This window comes from Cyanistes caeruleus, chromosome 2, assembly GCF_971803275.1.
Source record: "Cyanistes caeruleus chromosome 2, bCyaCae1.hap1.1, whole genome shotgun sequence".
Lineage (NCBI taxonomy): Eukaryota > Metazoa > Chordata > Aves > Passeriformes > Paridae > Cyanistes > Cyanistes caeruleus.
In genome coordinates, this window is record NC_141702.1 from 14989577 (window position 1) to 15012011 (window position 22435).

The following is a 22435-nucleotide window of genomic DNA, read 5'->3' on the forward strand; positions in this document are numbered from 1 at the left end:
AGATTTTACATTCTCAAGTTTATATTTTCAGGCATTTCTATTAACACACCTATCTACTGTGCTCCTTGTTGCAGTGTTAATATATTTCGTTATCATCCAGAGAGAAGGTATTTTTACCTAGAAAAAAAAATTACTTATAAACAACCTGCCTTAGTGGTTCCAATATAAATTATCAGAACTAGATAATTGACTATTCTGACAAATAGGCAGTCATGGTAAATTACAAGCAATGAGACATGATATACACCCATAAGGACATATGTCTTAATACTGATGTGCCACAAAATAATTTATTGATGGTAAATACCTAAAATGAAACTTCCTCCCCAAATTACAAAAAAATAACATTTTCCTTAATTATTTTGCCTGTGTAATTTTCATTAAATGACAAATTATATTCCCTTTGAAATTCAATGAAGGCCAAATACAATTTTTTTGGTGGAATGAAAAATTCAGTAGTTTAATCTGCTTCATTTTTACTGTAACAGATTTACTACACTCAATTTACTGATGAATTCAATATTGAGATAATGAATTCTCAGGCTTTAGGGTGTAGGATAGCCAGCCAGCAAGCACCTAGCAAAGAAAATCTCTCCCACCACTCCTGCATTAAAGCAGGAACACAGCTACAGCTGGGAGCTACAGCCCAGTCTTCTTAAAGCTCTCCAACCCTGTCTGCACTTAAACAGAACGAAGTAGTTCAGTTGGAAAAAGACCCAGAGTGCTCATCTAGTCCAGCTGCATATCCCAATGCTTCTTTCCAGACAACAACAAAATCTAGGCAAGGGACTGATGGCCATGTCTGCTTTTCCTGGGAATTCATGTCAGCTCTCTGGAAAGGAACAACTGGGATTTTGACTGCTAAGAGACCAGATTTTATGGTAGAACGATGGTGATATTTATGAATACCAAATGCATAGGGAGAAGGAAACAAAACTGCCTGGCTAAGCTGACACTCTCCTTGTTCACACAAAAAAGTTTGCAACCCATCAACCCCGCTGATGCTCTGCTGGAACTTCACCAGAACACCATGCAGGAGGAGAGCAATGTCTGGACATGTCAGCAGATGTACATGCAACACTTGGTGGTGTTGGGGGAACTCCCTTCTCCCATAAAATTCCCAAATGAAGCCTGCCAAACAAAACCATTAACAAGGCAATGTGCACCCTATGTCAAAATTATCCATATATTTTGTGAGGGCAAAACTGGCACTTTACGTTCCTCTAGCCTAAATGGTATAATGGAGACCAAACTTCACCAGCTGATTTCCACACCTACTGCAAGAGCTCGTGGTCAGCAGGGAACAGGACTGTGCAAGAACCTGGCCATGGACCTGTGCTGGCAAACCCACAGCATCTCCTCCTCCACTCTCTGGGCGTGCTGTGCTGCCCACACCAAAATGTGGAGCATCCAGGGGTTTTTTCTATTTAAGGTAGTAATCAAGCAGTAATTTAATGTTATTCTGCATTCCTGGTAAATAAGGAGAGTGCTGTAAAAACCCCCATATTAAATGTCTCCTTCATTTCAAATGAAGGGTTGATGGGGATGGAAATGCTCTTTCTGTCTCTCTGTATGCTCATACTCACACAACTGCAGACCACACTCTAGACAGCCACGGCTGCTTCCTGCTGCCTTTGGGTGCCATAAGCCAGTTACAGCAATTAAGCTGCTCACCAGCCAGGCTGTCCCAAGATACAGAGCCCAGGAGGATGCCCACATTCAGCCTCTCTCTCAATCACCTCTCCTTCCAAACGCTGATGAAGGCCAGAAAGACTCCTAAAAACTCTCCCTCAAGAGACAGTGCTGCAGTCCCTGCCCTGGAGCAGCCCCCATCCCAGTGAATCCTGGAGGTGGGAAGTCCAGGAGTGGCAATATCCATTCTATTGAGTTCCCCAGAAAGGGAGCTGCACCCAAGTAGCTTATGGGAAACATTCCCTGGGCTGCTGTAAATCTGCTATGCAATTCCTAGATCACCAGAGCAATGTGGTGAAGAAGTTTTTGCACCCATCATCTTTTGCAAACCATTGTGACTTTTAGTAGTAACCCCACTCAGACCCATTGCAAAGGAACTTATTTTGATCACCTTCATATTTGCCCCAGTTGAGGAAAATTACACCTCATCTCACTGCATTCCCTTTTCAAGAAAGGCCAGGATTTTTTCCCTTCCCCAGTGGCTGCAGTCTATCCACCCTGCAGGCATGCAGCTGGACAGACATGCTGTCTGTAAATGTTTCTGACTGCATCCCTTCACCAACCTCAACCCTAGGATGCATGTTTATCTTTGCCACGGTACCAAGCTGCTGAAGGGTAATGAGGAGGAGCTGAGCAAGGTAAAGATACACTCCAAATTACCATTCTTTTAAATTAAGACTGGTGGAGCCTGATATAAAAGCCAGCAAGGTGGACAAACAGAACTGCTGCTGATCATGGCAGGTCTCATTTTCTTGAATTAGAAGGGTCCTCAAGGCTTCAGGTGGGTGAAACCCACTGTATTCCCTTGATGACTGCCCAGGTAGCTCCACTGAACGTCCCCAAACCTTGCTCCCTCTTTCACCAAAGCTTCTCCCAGTAAGTATCAAGCCCCTGACCATAAGACAAGGCACCACCTTATTTTATTCCGAGCCTGGCCAACATGATGGAGGTCACAGGAAAATTAAAAATGTAACAGCTCACTGTAGAGGAGAGGGAGGGAAAAAAGGTGTTGAGTTCATGACTAATCTTTGCAGCTCTTGCCATGGACAGGATTTGTACAGACATGTTGATTTTTTTATAAAAATAGTAAATCGTATTACACCCATGCTGCAAGACCAAAGATTCACAACGATACCTTAATACAGCTTAAATAAAAATAGTACTACCTGAGTCAATCTGAGCATGATAATGCTTTGTAATCCCACACTCTTAGGGGATGAACTGTCGTATAGCAGTGAATCAACACGAGATACTTGCATTAGGAGTCACTCCTTTTTCATGCTATACAGCAACATCTTTGCAAAATGGACAAGGCAGGTGCTGTTTGGGGGAGCACAATGTTGAAAACAGGGCAATTATAGAGCCCCACTATCTTCCAGCTTGGAAATCTTGGCTAAGAGTTTAGTTTTTTAGAAGGAAAGCCTGCTTTAGCTTTTCCCCCATCACAGTAAAGAATTAAGGAAAAAGTCTGAATTTTAGAAGTTTTTGAAAAGTGAGCAATCCCAAAACCTGTGAGGACTCATGCAGAAAATTCATTCATAAAACAAACACAGCTGAACAGCAGTGTTGCACAGTCATTCTGGGTTTTTTTCTTAACATCCTTGAATGAGCAAACAGTGTATATGGAAAGCAAAATGCAGTACAACATAGAAAAGTCCCAACAGAGGACACATCAGTAAAACCTATTTATCATAAGAATGTAAAAGCCAAAGACTCAAAGAACTATTTTTAAAGGCGGTTAAGGAAAAAATTGGAAGCTTTGATTAAAGACACGTTAAACCATAATGAATTATTTTCAATTACTTTGTTACATAAGCTACTCACAAAAGGTACTTCATTTGCTATTATGCTTCCCATTTGTTCTTTTTTAAGACACAATTTCCAGCTAATTGCACTTCCATCTCCCCTCCCTGTACCCAGGTATAGTTTTATGTATGGCAGATATGTGGCCCCCACAGCTCCCTCCAGACAGCAGGGAAAGGAAACAGGAGAAGTTAACAGAACCAAAAGGTCTCCCTTTCCCCAAGAGGACTTGAGTTTTAGTTCTGAAACAAGGCAGATTTTCAAGGCTGTAGTGCAGATGATGCCCAGGGGGAGGAGAAAACAGCCTCAAATTCCCACTTATCTTGCCTGCTTCCTTCTCCCTCCCTGCCCTGGTGCTCAGCCTGGCACTGCTGCTGGGGATTTTTCTTCCTGCAGAGCCTGAATGATCACAGGAAGGTTGATCCCATCAGACCCTGGATATGGGGACACAGGTGGGTTATAGAGAAGGCTGAAGGGCAGTAGAGGCAGAACCAAGCTGAAAGGCACCAGGACTCAAGGATGCGGGGATTTTGGGAAGGGGGATATTCTAGTGATGGCCAGAGCCAGGTCATGGGGAGATGCCCATGGCCTTGCTCTGTGCACAGAACACACAGCATATTTCCAACAAATTTCTCAACACCAATGGCAAGAACATTTCCTGATTTCCATGTCCTGCCACAGGTGATCCTGAGATATGTTCAGAAGTTCACCCCTCCAAAACTTCTTGCAACCTCCCATTCAAGGGGACCCTCCTTCCCACAAACACAAAGGCTACAGAGGTTTCAACTCAGCTTTCAGTTTAAAAATAGAATGTATCTCAAAGCCAGTTTGGTAGGACAGATCTGTCAGTCTGGCTGCAAAAAGTTTCACTTTCATGTTGCATCAAACACACCAGCTATGGACCAGAGAAGCGAGGAGTGTTGTTCCAGACTCAGAGCCCCATGTCCAAGCAAGCAACAGGCAGTTTCTGAAATGATGTTCACACCATCTCACGTCTCATCCTCTGCCTTTCCTGGCCACAGGCCACAGCCACTTATGTGCTCTTCTAGAACAGCAATGCCACCACCACAGCCCCCCTGCACTGCACCTGGGGCAGAGACAGCCCTCCAGACCACATCCCAGCTCCAACCTCTCAGCACAGTCACCCCAGCAGCGCCCTGAAACACGCCAAGGCACGGGGCCCCTGACCCAGCTGTCCATTCAGGTGTCCTGTGCAGGGTGGCCTTGACGGGTGCATCTCCCATCATGTGTCTGGCTCCCTGGTCTCCCCTGCCCAGAGCTGCTTATGTGCTTACAGGCAGAAACACAGGTAAGCAGCTTGCTGCATCAGACCCTGTGGTATCCCAGCAGGAGAGCATCCAAATGCCAACTGCCCCCTTCCATGGCCAGCACCCTCGCTTGCAGAGAGCGTTGCTGGGGTAAAATTCAAGCTACCTTCAGGCATGTCCATACACATTTCAGTTTCATACCTTGTTCTGAAGCCATCTATGTGCCATTGGCCACACTTTACATTTTGGAAAATGCCCATCAGCTCAGCACTGATCTGCCTTCAAGTCTGTCTCTTACTACACATTAAACATGAACTGATGCAGCCAGACCAGTGTAAGGCTCCACACAGCAGCTCCAGTTACACCCTGGAGAGGTAACTTCTTCTGGTATAGATCATATAAATTCCCAAACTGAAATCATGGACACACCTGAACTTGAAAAGGTGATGAATATAGACCATTAAAGCATCAAAAAATGTGATGTACGAACACCCAATAACTTTTATCTCTGTTAGCAAAAGTGCATCAGGAGCCCAAGCTCCGCCAAAAGACCACGGGAACTTTTCAAAGCACTACCCAAAGAGACTACTCAGGAGAAAGACATATTAAAAAACAGTCTAGAGTATCAACAACTGGTTTTTCACTTATACACTGTTCAGGTGTTACCTGAAACAAGAAAACTAGAAAATCCAATTTTAAGTACAATTAAAAGAGACAGTTTAAAATTACCTGGATTTTACACACATGATATTACACAGTAACATCCATCTCATAGTCCTCTCAAAATCCTCAGAGGATTTTATTTCATTTTTCAACCTCTCAAAAAAGATCCACTGAATATTCAGGTCCCTATGCAGAAATTAGCAATACAAACCCTGCAGGTTTACAACACAGATCCCATCCAAGCTGCAGGGCTGGGGAAGAGGAGGGGTTCATAAGCTACTGCTTATGGGAGCATTTTGGTGAAAGGCACATGGGATTTGTGACTTGGGCTTGTAAAACTCAAGTTTTAGGAGCATAAGCCTCAATACAGAAAATAAGGATAAGACAGCTTACTAAGAAAGGGATGATTTCATTGATGGAAGATGTAGCTGATGACATATACATTTAGGGGGTGTCAAGTAAGCCCCTTATAAATATGAAGTAACCATTTTCTAGCACAGTGAACACATATTGAGGTTGACAGACACACCAAACTCCATCATCCTCCCCTGCCCTGAGAAATTAGCAGTGCAGATGGCCACATTTCACCTCTACAGACCCTGGGACCATATGTATCAAAAGGCACCTGATCTATGGGAAATACAGAGATTTGGAAGACAGAGAAGTCCATTAGAGGTCTGGGGCACTCCACCACAGTTCATTAGCCAGTCTGAGCACACAAGAGCTCTAATAGCTCGTATCCTGTGCACCAGGGAAATGCAACGAAAGAATGAACTTCCTGAGGAATTAATGGGTAATTATATAATTTGGTTAATCTCATGGGAAAGAAATCTAGAATTGAAAAAGGAAACAGAGTATGTATTTCTCTAGAAACAACAAAAACAAACAGCAAAGGGTGTTAGAGAGCAGAGTCTCAACTGGCACCATTGGAGAGACCAGCTCCAGCAGGGGAAAAGAAATTGCACTGATTGACATCAGCATAAGAGGTGGCTTTGCACCTGCAATGGCACCACATTGGCAGTTCTTGGCAATCTCATCCTCCTGCAGCTCTTGACTGATTTAATGTTTCACTTACTCACAAATAAGAACCTAATGAAGTGCATACAAATGAAATACATGGAAGCCTTGGGTGCAGGCAGAACAAAATCAGTCACATGCGGCAGAGATTAGCATGGGTTGTACAGCTCATTTAACTCTGTGGAAGTTGCATTCCTTTAGATTAACACTCTGGACAGAACAGAAGGGAAAAAAAATCTTAAGGTTGCTTTCTGACAGAGAAAACACAGCCCTAGTGGGATGTGTAGGATTTTAGTGAGAAATACAGCATAATTTGTACAGATTTTCCCTAAAGTCAAGTATTTTTTAAAATGTAACAGTTCACTTATCCAACCATAGGAAATTATTTTTAGTGCAAAGGTTATTATTAAGTGCAAAGCTTAACATTTTGACAACAAACCCCTGCTCAAAGATTAGCCCTGCCAGCTTTAAAATTAAAGCATGCCATTAACTCAGCAAATGCAAACTTCTGCACTCAATGCAGAACCAAAAAAATACTTTTTTGGTAAAAAATCCAAAGCTTGCATTTTCTACATCTCATTCAGTTTTACTATTGCTAAATTAAAGAATGGCTTGAAAGGAGCAGGCTCTGCAAAGTACTCACCACCTATTTTGGAATCTCTTATGAGAAAGTTCACAGGGCTTGATTACCTGGAAGAGAAGACACAAACCAAACATGCTTTACATTACAGCTTTTCTCTAAGTGACAATCTTAATTTTCCTGTAAAAGCTACCATTCCTAGTTTAAAAAAAAACAAACAGAAATAGTCTAAACATGCAAAAAACTCTCCTCCAGTTCTTATCATACAATGGGAAACAGCTTTGTTGTGCATTTGCATTTTATTTGTCCTAAAAAAATAAACATTTCCATATTGAAAAATGCACAGATTTGTCTTGAATTCAGACAGCAAATTCTTATGATATTCAATAATCTGTTGAAATCACCCTTCCTACTTTAAATATTTTTTTTTGTAAAATGTCATCTTTCAAAATAAGCAAGTATCAAGTTCAGATTCAGAAGGTTTGCTTGACTCATACCACAGAATATTGCTACACCTAGATATAAAAAAAGGGAACAAAATAAACAAAAAATTAGAGCCAGTTCCAAGTTTACTGCAGCCACTAAGCATTGTTCTGAAAGGTTAGAAATCACTTTTCTTTCACTAAGCATGTTTCTCAAGGAAAAAGAATAATTTGTATCCCATCAGCATCTGTCAGCTCTGAATGCTGAGGGTTCATCAGCCTTTAAAGAGTCACAGATAAGAGCACCAGGAGCAAGGTTCACCTTCTCCCATGATTCCTAATCTCTCAAAATCTGTGGATTAGAAAATCGAAAGCAAGTGACTTGCTCTGATTCCCTCTCTCACAGAGCTGACCATAATTTTCCCCCACCACCAGGGCCAAACTCAGCTGGGAAGAATTTATCTTCTTCAGCCCCATACACCAACTTCTTTTCTCCCAGATCCCTGTCTGACCCAGTAACCCTGTAACTTCTGCAAACAAAATCCCACCGTGTTTAGCTCCCAGGTGCCTCCAGCCCACACCTGACACGGACGTGTGGTCTGCCCAGTGCCAAACACCAGCCACAGACATCCCAGACAAATCCTCCCAACAGTCTCCTTTGACACTTCACCACCCCCACAAGCAGGAATTACTGATTTTCATGACGCCACTCACATTCACTTCCACTGGCCCTAACCCCTACAGATATAGGGTTTTATATTTCTCCCGTTACATCAAGCTGCTGCTGTTTGCTGACAGTGTAAACTCTTTGTGCCAATCCTACACCTTCTCTCAAGACCAAACACCCTTATTCCTTCACAACTTTCCTCTTGAGTCCTGTCATTCAGACCCTTGCTGGCCTTTTTCTCTTTTTTTACATCTTCTGTCATGTGTAGTTCCCCATGCAGGCTTTAGTACTCCAGCAATACCAAAGCACCAGGAGATCCAATACTGGACACAAAGTCCATCCCCCTGTTTATGGAAGCATGTGTCCGCTGCTGTTGGGGCAGGATGATGCTGGAAAAGCGATCTATGACCCACCAGGACCCCAGAACACTTTTCAGTGGAGGCCCTCTAGCCACCCCTGAGTATTCTGTACAGACAACCATTCACCAGAGATAAATGCAAGCCCACACTAAAGCCTTTTGGTGAGAATGATGGACCCTCCAAGGTCATCTTATGGTTCTGTTCAAAGCTACTTGAAAATCAAATTACTTTCTCCCCCCAAGTACTTGTAACATCCCCTAGTTTGGTGCTACTTGTTAAGTTTGAACCAGCATTTTATCAAATGCATCAATAACAATGACCCATACCGTAGGGTCAGCTTTTGGAAATCCTCACCCAACACTACTTCTGACCTTGATCACACACAGAAGCTCTCTGGATCATGGTCAGCACACTTATATTGCAGTATCCATAAGTTTCAATAACATTTCTTTTCCTTAGTTTTTTTCCATGAATATCAAAACATCACCAAATACTTAACTAGGATTGGAGTAAATCATATAATTTGCTTTTTTTCTATCTACAGGATCTGTTAGCCTGCTCCAGAGAGTAATTAGGATGTCTGACATTATTTGTTCCAAACTAACCCATGATAACTGTTACTCATAAGCACCCAGAAGATGACCAGGTGGGAAATAATTTATTAACTTCCAGGAAAAAAACACTGTCATAGAAGTCAGAGTGACTGTACTGCAATTCCACCTGCTCCTTTTAAAAAATTCAGCACTATATATTTTGCTTTTTGATTGTTATGGAAACCTCACAAATTCTCCGCAGGTTTTCAGAAGTAATCACCAAGAAGAAATTGAAAAGAAGTCAAGCAGCCAGCTGAAATGCAGCTCCTTCTGCAAATCACAAGAACAAAACAAGTGTCACAGAAGTGAGATCAGAGTATTCTGCCCTGCCATGGGACCACCAGTCATCCCCTGAAGGTGTCCTCTCCCCTGATCACTGGTGAGTGATGCTGCTTGAATAGCTTGTACTGAAGACCAACCTTCCCACATGCACCATCCCATCATCTGGGGAGAAGTTTCAAACAAACTTCCCTAAGGCCCAAAGAGCCTGGAAGGAAAAATAAAGACAAAGAGAAAGCTCCTTAAGTGTGTGCCTACTAAATGACTGTTCTTACTTCATCCTGGTAGCTTCCCTCGTCAGTGCAGGTGTTAATTACACCAGTGTTCTGCTCCCAGGAAGTAACTTCCAATCAATTTTCTGTTACCATGAAATTTTCTGTAACTCTTGAGATCCCTGTGCAGGCACTCATAAGTGTTACAACCTGGCAGACACAAAAACATTTAAGCAAATCATTTTAGATTCAACATCTTTTTATGATAGATACTTAGTATCCTTATCTTGCAGAGTGATGGATGTTATTTCTCCAAGCTGCAAAACAAACGAACCCCAATGGGTAAACAAGATAAGGACTGAACTTGGTTGATGGCAAAATAGGAAACACAACCCACAAACTATTTTCTCTTCTGTGTTGCTGCTACAAAATTGTTGTACTTTCCTCATCCAACAAGCCAAATAGTGCAATATTATTTGTCCATATTTACATGCTCGAAGTAAATGGAATTTCACAGTCCAGATGCTGGATTTTGGCATCCCAAAAAACTTTCAGGGATGTCTGAAATCATATAAAATCTGCAGGAGTAGAGGGTAACTAGATAGCACACATTAATTTCTATGTTTACAGTCCATGCAGTATTCAAATTCGCTGACAATTAAAAGTATGCTATAAATGAATTAGCAGAAGAAACTCATAGCAGAAATTCAATTACAAAGCAGAATTAAAGGAAGAGATGTCATAAACTTTTGGAGGCTGGGCAGGAAGAGCTGAGTGCATCAGTCTACTATTTTCAGAGCTGCTAGCAAAAAGCTTAAGAAGATGACTGCTCCAAATAACCATGTGTAAAGATCCTCCTTACAAACAGAGCTTAATTGAGAGACCTGAGAAACCAAGGTGACAAATTATTTTTTCAGAACATGTTTTGATCTGACAGGGGTAAAATTCTCTCTGAGGGGTCAGATATCACCCACCCCTGCTGCCCCACAGGCCTTGCAGCTCTGCCACATCCTGCAGAATCCCTGGACAGGCCTTGGCTTGCACCAAAGACAATGCAGTCACCTTTTCTTTTGCCTTGTTTTTCAAAGTGATTTTAACCCCATTCCTTTACTTTGAGTCATAGGCATTACATTTTAAGCAAATTTCTTTCTATTCAATGGAGAAACCTCAAGAGCTGTGGGCACTTTTCTTCCTGTATTGGTCACTATTTTACCCTACCCTGGTCTAGCTTCCATTTGCTCCCCTTTGGCTGATACTATCCTTCATCAATCTTGATGCCAAATACCCATAAGGCCCTCCCACACCTCTGAGGTTCAGCTTTCATAACTGCATTAAGACAAATCAATACTGTTACTAACATTGCCACGTTTGTGGAAGGCGTGACCTGCCTGCAAACGCCGCATGCAGCAGCAGAGATACTCCCTGGACTACGTTAGGTCTCTGCAGTCCCTTATTTGCAATTTCTTTTTCAAGTAGACTCTGCTATTTTATAAATATGGGGTGGGGTTTTTTAACCTTTTCTTGCAATTGTAAACCGATGAAGGCTTTTAGGACACACAGTTTTGCCATTCCCTTCCAATACTCCATGGACAGCCAAGAGCTAATTGACTTGTCACCTGCTTTGCAGTTGGGCTCAGTGATCATCGTAGGATCTTTACAACTGAACTGTTCTATTTTGCTCTAACTTCCCTCCAGTCCCCCCCAGCCAGCTCACTCATCACCCACCACTACACCTCAGCTTTGGCTGTTCACTTTCTGCACATGCTTGTGGATGCATCCAGACAGCACATGCAGCCATGCCAGCACTTGTGCTGGCTGACCAGCTGCTCTGGAATGTGCCCACTCACCCCTTCCTCTAATGCAGACTCACGTATCACCCCCTTCTCCTCCCCATCTTTCACACCATGCCCAGAAGGCCACCATGCCTGGAGCCCACCTTGAGAAGCCACAATGCCAGGAAATTAACTCCCTGGCAGAAACAGAGCCCTCTTGGCCCCTGCATTGCAGCAGAGCTGTTGGTCAGTTCACTCTGACCATCAAAGGACAGTCACTCCCCAAGAGCACTGCCAACCTGGCTCAAGAGAGCACAGATGCCATTGCAGCCCAGTGTAGGCTCCTGGGCAGGCTTTCCAGCCCTTCCTGACCTCCAGGGTGCTATAATTAGGGAATAAGACACTGACTAAGGCACAAGCTAATTCAAATGTTCTTTTTGATACCCCGCTGTGGCTGCAGTGCAGAAACACCTGACTGTACATCACCTGAGACGCTGAGAGAGATTAATGCTCTGTCCACAGCATGAACTGCTTTTTCTGCCTCAGATTCCTCTAGTGACACCTCTCCATTACCATCTCACCTGAGCAATGTGCTTGCAACATCCTCAGTAATACAATAATAGTAATAAGGCCAGAGCATGGAGGAAACACCAAGCACTGACAGCGTCAGGAAACAGCAACAGGGAGGAGTTCAAAACATTCCTCAGAGGCCATGTATTGCTTATTTGGAACACCTTCTACACCTATTGACTGAACAGTATCAACAGGCTCCCAGGCTGCTTTGATTTCACTTGCTGTAAAGCAGCCTGCAGGTTTTTAGCAGGTGTCCAAGTCCTGCCAGCTCTCTGCCTCCGGGGTTTTCCTTCTGCGGTTTACTTACACAATCTTCCAACATAAATTTTTGCAACCTGAAGCCTTTTGCTGTATCACTGGTACTTACATCTGTTCACAAAGCCACCCTGACACCGGTTGGTGAATTTAACCCGTAACAGTGAAGTGAAATGCAAAGCCAGGTCCACTCCTGAGCAGCGAAGAAAGAACCAAGAATTATGGATGTAGAATCATAGAATAGCTTGGGTTGGAAGGCACCTTTAAAGGTGATACAGTCAAACACCCCTGCAACAAAAAAGGACATCTTCAACTAGATCAGGTTGCTCAGAATGCCCTCCAACCTCACCTTGAATGTTCCCAGAGATGGGGCATTTATCACCTCTCTGAACAACCTGTGTCCATGGTAAAAAACCTGCTCCTTACATCTAGTCTAAATCAACCTTCCTTCAGTTTAAAATGGTTACCTCATATTGTACCGTTAAAAAAACCAACCAAACAATAAAACAATTGGTTTCAACAAAAAACCCCAGCAAAAACAGCTTAAAACAAAGGACTGTGGGTCTACTGGGTGTTGCAGGGATGGTGGTATCATTTCTGCCTTGTTTCCTTCAGTTTCCCTTGGCAATCGGTCTATCAGGTAAGTCAACAAGTCCTTGAGAGCACAAGAAGATATTCACCTGGGAGCTTAAACAAAACTCTCCAAGTGAGTAAGAGACCAACATCTTTGTCTGGAAGGCTGTGACTTACACCCCTGCCCAAGCAGGAACATCACACCTTAGCTGTGAGACATCAGAGCTGAGCTCACAGAAGCCACAGAAATTCCACCAATTGAACACATCTATTGCCTTAGACTTTTCCTGTGGGATTTTAGAAAATGTTCCATGCTGCCCTATACATGTTGAATGCATATCTGCTGCACTGGAGCTCTCCTTACAGCACAGAAACACTTGGAGCAGACTCCAAAAAGGTAGGCCCTACATTAGTAGCTTAGGTTTGCAGTGAGTAACTGTTGTTCTACACCTCCAAAAACCCCATTCTGAGAATTCCCAAAGGTTTATTTATTGAACACTGCTGCAACGTGGTAGTTAAACCATTGACAGCCTGAAGCCTTCTGCACAAGAATCTTTTCTCTGAGTGATGTTATCATAACAAGCAGTGATCCCTGCCAGATTCAGGGAAACAGCAGGGAAATCAACAGAAGCCAGAAGAAGCTTGTGCAAAGGAGAAACCTGAATGCCAACCAGGCCTTTCGTGAAATACATCATGGGCTACTTCATCCACTACAGATTCATCTTGGTGGAGGCAGAAGCAATTTCCCCAACCCAAATTTCCAGATTGCATTTCTTCATTATATGTCAGTTTTGGCTCCCATCCCTCCTGACTTCCCTGACTGAATCACAGAGGTGTTTAGATGTTGGGATTTTTTTCCCCAGAAAAACTATTGACAAATGCCACATACTGCCTGGTCTGACTTGTACACTTGCAGTCAGCCTACAGCCAAACAGGGTACATGCAGTTGGGGACAGAACAGTGCCAGTTATTTACCCTATTTCCTCTTAAACTTTTTTCCAATACAATTAACTAAATTGTGCAATTACACATTCATTGGCCAGGAAGCTTCTCTCTTCCTCTTTTTAGCCTCCTTTTCAGTTGCATTTCCCTGCTTCACAGGATGCTCTAAACTAAACATCACAATCAAGTTACACAATAAAGATTCTGGAGTGATATAATGAATGAGGAAGGTCACGGGAAGGGAGGTATCTGCTAAAATAAGATTTGCTAAGCAGCTACGCAGGACCTAGTGTCAACTGCCTTTTATTACAAGAGAATGTAATTTATATTGGCTAAGATACCAGATGGAGGGATATAAGAGATCAGTAGTTGAAACAGTTCGAAAACTTTCCAAGGACTGAATGAAGCCTGAATTAATTCAAAAACCAAATTATAGTGATATAAGCTGTTATGGCAGTGCCAAGGCGCCTCACATAACCTTAATCCTCTCTGCATATTGAGGCTCTTTTATGCTACGTAAAACCACACTGAAGCTACAAAATATGCAGCTGCATTTAAATTATCACAAACTAGTGCTCCTGGGCAGATCATTTATTCATTAAAAAAAATCTACACACTCTCATCTTTATAAGGGGAAAACCACCTTGGAAGCAAAGCAAAAACCAGATGCACTAGTGTCTTGTTAACCTCCAGAAAGCTGGAAAAGTAATGTTAAGCACAAAACTTCCAGCACACATCGGTCATGGCTTCATAGGCTGTAAAATATCAACCTCAGGTGACAAAGACTTGTTTTTAAGCTGAAGGGTCTTCCCTGCTCTGCCAGGACATGCTGACACTTCCTCACAGACAGCTTTCCTGCAGCCCAGAGTTTACTTTGGCACAGACTGTCCCAGCACAGCCAGGGCACGTGTAGATGGGTTCAGCCAGCAGCAGGACTGGTTTGGAGCACAGCTGGGCAAACTCCTCCTCAGGAGCCACAGGGACACCTGAGTGACAATGCTGGAAGTCCCCTTGTCTTTTTACTCAGTGGGACCATGACCTGCGAGAAGCCAAGCTCCTGGAGAAGTTTGACGGTGACCACCTTGACATCTTTGCAACCTGTCACTGTTGCTACTCCAGTCAGGGATTTTCCCCTCTCCTTTCACCTACTTCTGACTACCAGCTAAGAAATGGGCTTAAATGGAGGTTGGTATCATGAGCAGGAGCCTGGCATCTCCTTGGCTTGATGTGAGCAGCGGAGTGAGAAGGGGGAGGAGAGGAGACAAGCAGTGACAAACTGGCAGCCTGCAAAGCCCCACGGCACAGCAGCCACAGCCTGCGGCCAGGGACACGGGAGCTGGCACAGGGACATCAAGGTCACAGAGAGAGGTGGCAGTGGTGGCTGGCCTTGAGTAGCTCAGCCTGTGGCACTGCTCTGCCCCAGCACCTGCACATCTTCCTCATCCTCACTGCATTCAAACACCGGGCATGACACAGGGAGTGTGCTCGTGTGGAAAACAGCAGCCGCAGCATTGAACCCCTCATGCCACCCACAGCTCGTCTTTCTGTCTAAGGCTACTCCACCTCAAGGCACACTTCTCACAAACCCTTGAGGAGCCATTAATATTCAATAGTCAGCCTGGACTTTTGCATGCATACAGCTTAAGAATATCAAACTTCCACCAAAATGCTTTTGCAATGCTTTCCTGGAACTGAGCAAGCAGTACAGAGCATTTTTCTTAGAAACGTGTCTCCCCACCAAGCATAAAATGCCATCAAACCTTTTAGTCATAGGTAGAAGACCCTGGCACCAGCAGTGGGCATCAAGCATCTGAAAACAAAGCTCAGCACAGCTAATTGAAAATGCCCCAACACAAATGGAATTAACCAACACCAGGCTGTGAAGCCCCTGCTGCCTGGAACGTGATGGCTCAGCCAAATGCTGAAGAAGATCACCCTTGAATATGTCCTGCAACAAATAAGAGCTCTGGATATGGCCAGCAAGTGCACCTTCATTTCCAAACTGTACCTTCTGAATGACACCCATAAAAGCAAGCACTCAGTAAATTCAGCTGTTGCTGGTGCTATCAGTTCAGAACAGCTTGCCTCACTTAAGGGACAGGACTTCTGGGAAGCTACAGCACACACCATGTGAACAGCCTGCCAACAGCCCCCAGCAGGGGCCACGAAAGACAGAGTCAGATACCAGGAGATCCGAGAGAAGAGAAATCACAGTTGGTGTGACTGAGCAGATCAGATCTGACAAACCCTGTGTTTACCAAGACATTTTGTCAGAAGAGGGACGGGGAGATCCCCCAGTGACAGGCTCAGCTATTGCATCCATCCTCCACTCTGGACAGTCCAGTGGTACCTCAGCAGGTGTCAGCAATGGAATTTTTCCCTGCAAAGATTCTTCTCTTCTTTGTGAGTGGCAGAGAAGCATTGCTGGAGTCACAGATTATTCAGCCTGAAACTGCAAGCTGCTTTGGAGGGCTGTTCCATCTGAATAAGATAAGACAGACTCTGCTCCCTTGCAAATCCCACCAGGGTCAGGAGGCTTCCCATGGGGACAAACCTGGCTGGGAAATTCAGCCTGCAGGTTCAGGGAATCCTTAAGGAGATGGGAGACGAGGGCTAGAGAATGAATTAAAATTAAAGCGTGATTTTTTCCTATCTCCCGAGACAAACACTCTCTTTGTAACAGAGCTTTAGGGCCAGATTTAGGAACAAATGCCATTTTAAGAAGCGTGACACAAGCAGAACAGAGAGTTGTGGCTGCAGTCTACCGAGCTGAATCTCATTTACTTTCAGACCATTACCACCACTTCAATTACCCTCAGCTGGAATGAAATCTAATTTCCATTAAAAAAAAAATAAATTATCTTTTGATGCATCTTCTGATAACCCTAGAAGAAACTCTGACTGGTCCTGGCAGAGCTGCTGCTCCTGGGGTGCTGCCAGTTTGTCACAGCACCTCAGGCTCACACTGTGTTCCCTGGGGGACAAGCACATGCAGTGACCAAACCCTTGACATCAGAGAAGGGGCTTCAGCCATCACTGAGGGTGCAGCACCCACTGAACCATCCTCAGCCAATGAGCAGGGGAACCACCTGAAATGAAAAAGTCTCACACAACAGATTTCAGCCAGTTTGCTTCACATCATGCCTAAGGCAAGGGAAATAATTTGCCATGGGGTTTGGGGAAATCAGGCTTCTTACATCAGGGGTAGCCCTGGACTGCCATCCTCCACCTGGATGCAGCCATCCAGGGTTCATTGCACAAAGCCACTAGAGAGGCTAGACACAAGCCTAGCTCATTCCCATTTAAATGATTCTGACTTTCAGAAACACATGTGATTCCACAGCTGTCAAATATCTGTGTTTCCAACCCACGTTTTACTTGGTATAAGTGCCTCCTTTAATAAAATCTTAGGCACAGGAGCACCCATTTTCTGGGAAGCCTCCCAGAACCCCTCTGAAGCAAAGCTGCCATACATGAGCTCAAGAGCAATAGAACTCAGCCCAGTAAAAATCGTGGTGACTAACCATGGAGGGCTTATACGCTGACCCCCCCTTTCTTTCCACCCTACCATGTACAGCGGCTCCAGCTCTTTCAGTACAAGAGCTTTAGGAGGGTGGACACCACGGAGGGGAGATCAGAGAGATGGCACAAGACACGGGGGTATTGACTGTTGAAAAAGAATCTTGAATTGGAAGCTAGAAGGAAAAGCAGAAACCCCAGCTTGTTCCAGGCCAGTGCTTTGATCCCTCCACACAGGACGATGAAAGGCAGCTGCCTGTGATACCCACTGGCCAGGCAGCTCCTGCCAGGCCCCTGCTCCCAAGCCCACGTTTCAAGCTGCTGCCTTCCCTTCAGCTCTGGCGAGGGAAATACAGGTTTTCAGGTGTCTTCTAACATATTGAACAGATGTTGCTTCTCTGTTAGATGTCAGGCCCTTTCCTAAACACTGTGAAGTATATAGTTGCTTTTATTTTTTGAACACACGTTTCATAATCAAAGTTGGTGCTAATGGCTGTGCATCCACAACATCTTCCCATGCAACTCCCACTCTCCTCTCACACACAAGCAGCTTTCATCCAGCAGCCCCAAACTGCTCTACAAAGCAAAGTCTGCTTCTCCCCAGATAAGTTTTAAGAAAGAGAAAGTGATTGTGTTTGGAGAAACAAAATTTGCCTGCTAAATTAGAAAAGCTTTATTTAAGAGAAAAAGGAAGGGATGGCCTGCAGATGCTAACTGGCTTTGACAGTGGCTATCTGCATTGTGACCAAACCAGCAAGCTATCTCCCCTCACACAGTGGGCGAGCTGCCAAGAACAGAGCATCCTGCGCATAATGCCCTTTTGAAAGAAAAAAAGAAACCTGAAAAAAAAAGTCCTGCTACCTCCGAGCGAGGAGAAGCTCCCTTCTGCACAGCCAGGCCGGGCTGTGAGGAGCAGAGGTGAATGAGAAGGCTGGCGAGGATGCTTGCAGCACGCCCACGCGCTGGCTCCCAGCCCCCTGAAGGCATTTCTTTCCTCCCTCCTCCCACCGCCGCCCCCGACTATTCTAAAATGACTTTGCATGAGCCACACGCCAACTTCTAAGCACAAGGCACCGTGTATTTCCTTATTCCATGCCCAAGCTATGCCATCCATCACGTTTTTATTTTCAAGAGATTACAAGAATCTGGGGTTTACACACAGGGACACACAAGTGTACATGCTCCCACTCCCAGACAATTCGTGTGAAATGCTTCTTGCCCTTCCATTGCTGGGAAGTACGTGCCCGATGCTGGTATGCTGCATGGTTGGGGAATCAAAAACAAACCCCTTTGCCACTCTGACTAGTCCACCGGCTAATTCATTACGATAAACCCATTGTCCAAAACAAAAACATTATTTAATTGCTAAACCAGCTGCCCAAGTTTAGCTGTTGCTCTTGGCAAACATATCAGGATCTCAGTACGCCTGTTTTTCTCTCTCAAGTATCTCTCTAGGTGCAAGCCATGCCTTCCACCCCTGAAATCTCCGAGTGTCCCTGTCACCAATCCAGTGCTTTCCAACCCAAGTGGATATTTAAAGGGATACCATCAGCTTAAACACCTCTCTGAATACATTAAGATTACAGCAACTGAAATACTAGCAAGCATCCTTTTTTTTCCCCCAGATGCTCAATGTGCAAGTATGCAGCTGCATTCTTCCCCATCAGGCAGCCCGATTTTGTTTAAAAACAGAGGCAGAAAAAGAAAAAAAATAAAGGTTAAAACATATTTGAAGGAGTCACCAAAAAAACTAGCAGAAGGTCTCAAGGGCTGATGCCTGAAGTACATGCAACTACAGCTATGTCTAAGTTTTCTTGCTGTTTTTCAAGTAGATTGTGCCCCTTTAGACAGGCAGCTCAATCACTGGGAAATACGTTGCAAGGGAAGAAAAAGGCTGGCCAGGCTTTTTGAATGTAGCTGGCATCTTTTGAATGGAATGCTGCTTGGCATGGGTTTCCAAGTATCTCAACTAACACTGATCACCAGGGAGAATTCCTTAAATTACTTGCTGCTTTCTTTGATTTTAAAAAGATACACAGCTACAGGACAAGAAACACTGGAACAACCCAAGTATCATTTCCATTTCTTTCACCCGTGAGTTTGTAGATACTCACGGGTATCTACAAACCTACTAGGCAAATGAGAAACAGATAGTAGTAATAATAATAATAATAATAATAATAATAATAATAATAATAATAATAAATTGTATCTTTCCTGCAGTGCAATCCAGAAGAACTTCAATATTTCTTAGATTAAAAGACTGATCTGCCCTCCCCCCCCAGCTCCTGCCTTCTAATTCCAACACAATCAGAGCAGGAGAATGCATAATTCATCCTGCGGTCGACCCTGTCGTCTCCCAGCCATTAAGCAACACCAGACTTCCAGAAAGGTCACATTTCCAGGAGATTCAGCTGAAAATTCTCTCCTATCCACTGAAAGACTCCGAGACGTAAAGTAAGGAGCTCCTCATGGCGCATTTTCCCCCACTGTTCAAGGATTCACAATTACTTTGCTAGCAGAGCATGACAACAGACAGAGGATATTCATCTGGGTAAGTCAAGAAATGCAGAAATCAATGGGTTAATTAGCAGGTTAGCAAAACAAAACTGACTAGTGGAACCTTTCATACAGCAAAAGACAGATGAAGTGAAGATAACTGTTTACATTTGTTATATGCTCTAGCCGGTAGAGGATTATTGGAACAATGGAATTTTAGGCACTGATGGGAAACAAGTTCTGTTCATTAAAGCTAAACTTCAACAATTTTGCAAAAGCAAATCCTTTCATTACCCATGGGTAGGATCCCATACAATACAGTAACACAGTTAATGCAATATAAAATAAACCTCTCGCCAAAAGAAATTTAACTTCTGTCAAGTTAAGCTCAATGAAGATAGAGATGTTGGACACAAACAATTTTCTAATACAGATAATGAACAGAGAAACTGATCCCACATATAGACATTATGGAAAGCATCCTAGGAACACAATGGAAAATACATTTTAAAAAAAAAGTTTATATTTCTTCCATTAACTGGAAAACACATTGCATTTTCTCCTGAATCTGACCTAAAAGTCATGCTTGAAGGAAATTCCATCAGTTATTTGTAAATGTGTGAGATCCTCTTCCCATGAGTGAGTATCAGTGCATCTTGCACATGCAAACAGTGCAACACCACTGCATACAGTTTCACATCACTAAGAGGCAGTAAAAAACCCTAATGACATAGAATTTGAATTTACACTGCCCCCTTGGTGTACCAGCATTCTTGTCTCCCCCATGTCAAAGTAATCAACACTCAAAGGATTGTTACCTTGCTTGTAAAAAAAAAAACCAAAAAACACATTGCATGCTTATTTTTAACCACAATATTTCTAAACCTAGATTATGTGCTTTCTTTCTTTTTTCTTTTTTTTTTTTTTTGTGGAGTCGTAATCCAAGTTTAATGTTGCTTAGGCTACAAATTAATCTCTATCCCCAGCTCCCAACAACTGGCCCATGTTAGTTCCATGCCCATGAGCTCGGGTGGTAGGACGGGGGCACCACCGTGCCAGCTGCGACACGCAGCGAGCAAAGCATCGCCTGCACCGACAGAGTGGCAGCCTCATCTGAGAGCTAGAAAGGTTCGTCTACACAAGTTCCTGCCGGTGCAAGCAGCCAGCTGCAAGAGCAAACCCTGCTCCAGCACCGAAGCAATTCCCTGAACAGTCTAAGCTATGCCAACAAAAGCACTTTTTTTGCCAGCAGAGCTGACTCCTCAGCAGAGCTCCTGACAGTGTTGCAACAGCCACTCTGTAGTGGCACCCATTTTTTCCCCTCACAGTTTCCTACACTTACACCTCTACACAGAGAAAGGCAAGAAACAAACAAATGCAGAGAATAAATGTGAGAATGAGGTGATGTGTGTCCTGCTGGCTGGCCAGCACCTCCTCACCCAGCCTAAGGGAAATGTGAGATGATCTGCCCTCTTCCCCAAGCTCCACCACACTACATGAAGTCAGGCACACTCAGCCCTAAGATACATTCACCTGAACCAAAGGGTTCCCAGTCCAAGCATCTGAGAAGAGCTGAGGGGTCAGAAGTGAGGTAGATACTTGACTCTGGAACAAGCAGTGAGGCTCCTCCTGGCTCTGCTCCCTGGCCAAAAGTATCCAACAACGCTGGTGGACCCCATGCAAAAAGCATTATACCACTGGATACCAGTGGCTGCTGAAATAATCCCCCAGTGTTTGCTCAAATTTCATCTCAGGCAAGAAGAGCTTTTGAACCTGAAATTATGACAAATGGCTCCCATTAGGAAAAACGGGAAATATTTTGGGAAAGGAGTGATGGTTTCCTCCTTTCTTCCTCCCACAGAGAAAATTTGATCTTCCTACCAGATTTTCACTTGTGAATGGGATTACAGGACAATGCTCAGCTACAGTGCTTGCCTACAAGTATTCCTGTGAAAAGGCTCAGGATTTTGTCACATCGGTATAAATCACCCAGCTATGAGCAGGAGACACAGACCTACTGAGCACCCAGCTGTTTTTCTCAGCAAACCTTTCATTCCCAACATTACATTAGATGACCTTTTCACAAACCAAGCAGGAACTTATATAGATAGAAACTCACTTGTAAACACACTTGCCTTGTTTTATTTCTTATTTCTTGTAATTCTCCCGACTTGGGCAGCTGGCGTGTGCTGGAGCCATGTGCTCCAGCAGGTTCCCCAGCAGCCTGATGCAAGCTACGGCTGGCAGATGCCTTTGCTGCCACAGCCTCACAGGAGTAGGGTGTCCCCCCTTGCCCGGCTTTCAGGGAACTGGGCTGACCTTGGCTGCAGCCATCCGGCCTCCAGCACAGCCCCGGACATCTCCCAGGCGAGGCGACAGACAAAAAAGCCAACTCACCAGAGGCAAACACCAGCGTTTTTTAAAGGTCGTTTGGGAAGGTTGGCAATAGGAAGTCCGGGTCTGTAGGAGTTGACTCAAAGGGCCCTGCAACATTCATGCGTCGGGAACTTCTCCGGGTAAACCATTAACCACCACAAAGCAGAGCCGCCAAGCGCCCCTCGCCATCGGGGAGGCTCGCACACAGCCGAACACACCCGCGGGCTGCACGGGGGTATGCACACACAGATGGACAGATATCCATACACCTACAGATACACAAGGACACAGACACATACGGCTTGGGGTTTTTTGAGGGCAGGGGAAACGCTGGCAATTCCCTCCTCTCGGGGCGAGGCGAGCGCTGACAC

The 22435-nt window shown here is 44.2% G+C and overlaps 1 protein-coding gene across 3 annotated transcripts in view; it reads right to left on the reverse strand.

The window, feature by feature from the left end:
• HPCAL1 (hippocalcin like 1) overlaps window positions 1-22435 on the reverse strand; it is a 64525-nt gene that overhangs the window by 41445 nt on the left and 645 nt on the right. The window contains exons 2-3 of one of the 3 annotated variants that reach the window (XM_086875878.1): window positions 22086-22333; window positions 7087-7133 (exon numbers count right to left, since the gene is read on the reverse strand). The exons of 1 other annotated variant lie outside the window; for it this stretch is intronic. The gene's annotated coding sequence lies outside the window, so the exon portion shown is untranslated. The remainder of the gene's footprint in view (window positions 1-7086; window positions 7134-22085; window positions 22334-22435) is intronic. One more of the 3 variants, XM_086875877.1, reaches the window with a different exon arrangement.